Source organism: Temnothorax curvispinosus, unplaced genomic scaffold (genome assembly GCF_003070985.1).
Source record: "Temnothorax curvispinosus isolate PA1 unplaced genomic scaffold, ASM307098v1 QBEX01015329.1, whole genome shotgun sequence".
In the NCBI taxonomy this organism is placed as follows: domain Eukaryota; kingdom Metazoa; phylum Arthropoda; class Insecta; order Hymenoptera; family Formicidae; genus Temnothorax; species Temnothorax curvispinosus.
Genome location: NW_020225109.1, coordinates 1798 through 6627, shown reverse-complemented (window position 1 = coordinate 6627; position 4830 = coordinate 1798). Strand labels below are relative to the sequence as shown.

General features: G+C 36.7%; 2 long non-coding RNA genes across 2 annotated transcripts; one reads left to right on the top strand and one right to left on the bottom strand.

The window, feature by feature from the left end:
* Positions 1–397: 397 nt before the first annotated feature.
* On the top strand, positions 398–1580 carry LOC112465548. The gene is made up of 3 exons (XR_003042041.1): positions 398–492; positions 638–1136; positions 1207–1580. It is a non-coding gene; the product is annotated as an uncharacterized LOC112465548 (long non-coding RNA).
* A 1453-nt stretch (positions 1581–3033) lies between these two features.
* On the bottom strand, positions 3034–4340 carry LOC112465547. Its single transcript, XR_003042040.1, has 4 exons — positions 4108–4340; positions 3792–3955; positions 3226–3546; positions 3034–3134 (listed from the first exon to the last, which is right to left on the bottom strand). It is a non-coding gene; the product is annotated as an uncharacterized LOC112465547 (long non-coding RNA).
* Between the last annotated feature and the right edge of the window lie 490 nt (positions 4341–4830).

Genomic DNA, 4830 nt, shown 5'->3' with positions numbered 1-4830 from the left:
CGAGCCGTATTTGTAAAAATAACGTCGCTGATCATGGTGACCGTGAGCCATGAATACGGACGAGCCAACATTGGTACGGTCACGATTACATATAAACATTTCTATGTAAATCTTATCGTCTTTATTAACTAACCTTTCTGTCCGTGTACGGTACAGTCACGGTAATCACGGTACGGTCACCGGTACGGGCATGGCACAATTATGTCTGAATTGACCATAAAGGTGGAAGCACATAAAATTACAGGAGCCATAGGCAGAATGCAGAAGCCATAGCGCATGTGCTGTGGTATTACTTTATCTGCCTATGGCAGAATGGCAGATATCATAGCGCATGCGCTATGGTTTCTGTATTCTGCCCATGGCTCCTGGATTTTCAATCTACATAGAAATACATAATGCATAGCCACGGGCATAGGCACATACATTCTCATTGTAGCCGGTCCTAAAGAAAAGTGATTAAGAACAAAGAACGGATTTATATTGATTAACAAAGTAAGTATTCTCATTATTTAATTAATTATCAACGTAATGAAAATACGATCTGACAATGACCGTATATAATTATATTAGTGTGATTTGTCTCCGTTTCGTAAACATAGTGTTTTGAGGTTAATTTTATTTTGTGTGCCGAATACAGCAGCAGCAACGCGCGGCTCAGGACAGTTTGAAAAACATAGACAACGAGTCCGATGCACCTAAAATACCGATCAGATTATCAAAGATTGGTATTCGGATGACGAGGACGATGATGATGATGATGACGAGGGAGGTAATCTTACTATAGTGGATAGTTCGAAAGACGAAATCGAGCCTATCGAGAAGACGCAAAACCTCGTTATCAAGGAGGAGTTCCAGCCTGCGACATCCGTGTCCAACGTACCCCAGCCGGCCGCTATTTTGGACAAATTAGGTGACCTGAGCAAAATTGATATCAGTGCCGAAGTATCCAAATTGCTTTCTACTCTGAAGGCTCAGAGCTCCGCGACCAACAAGACGCAAGCAAACTCGAATCAAGACGCGTCGAAAGCTAAATCGGCGCAAGATCCGAAGACGGATAGCGAGACGTCGTCGAGTCCGAGGCGATCACCAGAAATTGTAATTTGTTGCAAAATAAACGCATCTTCTCATAATTTTCGGTAAGTTTTATATACAGTTTAGGTGTAAAAATTTATTATTAAAACATTCTCTTGATTTCTCGTTATCAAGGAGGAGTTCCAGCCTGCGACATCCGTGTCCAACGTACCCCAGCCGGCCGCTATTGTGAACAAATTAAGTGAACTGAGCAAAATTGATATCAGTGCCGAAGTATCCGAAGACAGTGCATCTGTCGAACTTCGTTATCTGTCCAGTTTTTAATTTTTATCGACAATAATAAGTTTTGATAATATGTTTTATTATTAATTAATATAAATAAACATTGTTATTGTCAGTCGAATTACTCTTTTACCTGTCAGTTACTTTGTATATGCATATTCGTGATTTTTACTAGTAATAATTTCCACGAATTTAAATTCTTAGGTATCAGCGCAACCGTCAAATTACATAATTAAGTTTTAATCTATCAATTAATGACAATCAAGTTTTTAATAATTAATACAAAATTTCATATTTGCGCGAACATATTGTATCAATAATAATATATATATATATATATATATATATATATATATATATATAAATTTTTATTCGTATAAATACAATTTTAACCTAGCGACTTAAATTAACGCATTTTCGTCGTTCGTTTTGTCAACTTCAATAACGTGTCAAATTTTATTGCCTGGTGATCTTTCGAAAACGATAAGTTCGAAGCGTCTTTTATTAATTTGAATCAAGCAGTTGCAGAGCATTTGAATTCTAAAAAAGATGGTGCACAAATGCAGAATGATCCAGACACTTCATTTTACAATCTGGCGGAATTAGAACAATTGGATGATGATATAAAACAAGTCAAGAAACAAGAAATCATGAAAATTTTGTGGAGAAAGGAAAACCTGTGAGCGAGATGATTTTTGTAATAAAATAAATAATTTGCATTTATTCGTAGATACATATAATACTCATGTCTTAAAATTGTGCAATATTAATTTTAGTAATAACATATATGTGTACTGGTATATAATAATATTAATAATAATAATATTAAAGAAATTTTGTACTATTTATTTTATAATCACATAATAAATACATATTAGCATTACATTTCACAATATGACACCTGTGTAATCAATCGATCAAATGTTTACGTGTAGATAAAGTCTTGATTTTGTCCTCTTGTTACATAATCATGCTGCTAATTGACCATTCCATTTAGAGTCATAAAATAATTGCAAAGAGAGTCTTTAATGTGCGTCGCAAATGCACCATTTTCGTTATTTTCAATAATTTCATCATTGTTTTCAAATTGTAAAATATTACCTTCTTTGTTTCTTAAGAAATTTTGCAAACATACAGTTGCCAAAATATATTTATTGATATTTTCAGGAATCGCAGCGATCGGTCTGTTATATGTATATACCCCACTTTTTTGCCAAAATCTCAAATGTATTTTCTATTATACGCCGGGCTCGCGAAAGTCTATAATTAAATATGTTTTTGCGTTCCCCCAAATACCGTCCAGCATATGGCCGCATCAAATGCTTTCCAATGGGGAATGCTTCATCCCCAATAAAAAAATAAGGCACTTGTATATCGGTTCCGCTTAAGCAACTGGTTCCTTCTGGAATATCCAGCATCTCATTCGTCACATTCAAGTAGCTGTTCCCATAAATTCCCGCATCACTGTTCTTCCCCATTGACCCAATATCCACCAAAGTGAATTGATAATTGTGATCACACAGCCAAAAGTACGATGCTGTATCGTATGTGATAATTAAAGTACAGCGTACCAGAATTAGGGGGGCATTAAGCATCGACATGTTTTCCATCAATTGCCCCCAAGCAATGTGGAAAATTCCATAATGTCCAAAAACCCTCAGCAATTTGTAAATATTCTTCTCTTAAATGAGTTCGTTGATAGATAGGACCAAAAAAGTCTTTCAAATACGTCACACGTCTCTTTAATTATTTTATGTACTGTTGATAAACCAACACGATAGGCAAAAGCAACTGCTGGAACTTTGCCTCCAATCAGAAATCTGTAACATCATTATCAATATTATAATATTAATTGCCAAAACTGTTTTTACACATATGTATTGTTAGACTACGAGTAATCCGAACATATACCGCAATGTAAAAGCAACTCTTTGCTCTGGTTCAAGTGCCCGTGGACTTCGTTTCATTAAACTTGGATTAACAATCTCCATCAAGTGCTGGAATGTTGGCAGTGTCATACGTGTATACTTGTGGAACATTTGCTCATCTGTTTTCATCTCCTGAAAAAGATTGTAAAACGCTCCTTGCTGTCTTCTCCTTGTGTTAATTGGTCGTACCCAGACACGCCGACGGCGCGGCGGCGACGATGACGTTCACGGTTTCTACGACGTTGCACCAAAAATGCTCCCATGTTGACCAGAGCAATTAACAACAAATCGAAATCATCCATTTCTGTGAAAAGACAAATGTAATTCAATCTAATGCAGTCTTCTCGAATTAAAATCACATTCAGAATTGTATGAATTAATTGCAAAAACGTTAAAGAATGGCCAAACAGCGCAAACATCAAATATCAAAATAAGTGAAAAATATTCAATGATACATACAAATAATAAAGTATTATTCGAGAAAATTAACCAAATCAAGAAAATGTTTTAATAATAAATTTTTACACCTAAACTGTATATGAAACTTACCGAAAATTATGAGATGCGTTTATTTTGCAATAAATTACAATTTTTGGTGATCGCCTCGGACTCGACGACGTCTCGCTATCCGTTTTCGGATCTTGCGCCGATTTAGCTTTCGACGCGTCTTGATTCGAGTTTGCTTGCGTCTTGTTAGTCGCGGAGCTCTGAGCCTTCAAAGTAGAAAGCAATTTGGATACTTCGGCACACAAAATCAAATTAACCTCAAAACACTATGTTTACGAAACTGAGACAATTCACACTAATAATTATATACGGTCGGTTAATTTCATTACGTTGATACTTAAATAATGAGAATACTTACGTGTTAATCAATATAAATCCGTTCTTTGTTCTTGATCACTTTTCTAGAAGAACCGACTACAAGGAGAATGTATGTGCCTATGCCCGTGGCTATGCATTATGTATTTTTATGTAGATTGAAAATCCAGAAGCCATGGGCAGAATACAGAAACCATAGCGCATGCGCTATGATATCTGCCATTCTGCTATAGGCAGATAAAGTAATACCACAGCGCATGCGCTATGGCTTCTGCATTCTGCCTATGGGTCCTGTAATTTTATGTGCTTCCACCTTAATACTCACTTGTCTCCTCACGTGTGCAGCGCAACAATGAATTATCTCGATTGTGACGACAACTTCGATACGTGTATCGCGCTCTGGCGGCGTTTTCTAAAACACACACATGACGGACACGCATGTACGCCCCTCAACCAATCACGTTCTTTGTCTTTGCCTGACGGCCATTTTCTTCTGTGCGATACGGCCATTTTCTTCGTCTCTGCGGTACGGCCATTTTCTCTAGGGGGGCCTGTTCTTGGCAGTTATCACCGATCAATTAGAAAAGTCGCAAGTGCGAGTCAATCTATTATGCGTTTATGGATTGTGATTGATCGCCATCTAAAGATCGAGTGAAGTAAAAGCTAAACAATTAGGGGCAAATGCTGGCCATATTGACCTCGTATTAGAGGCAGGAGCCAATATAAATATAAGAAGAAGAAGAAGAGTGAAGTGAAAGACTTAGAT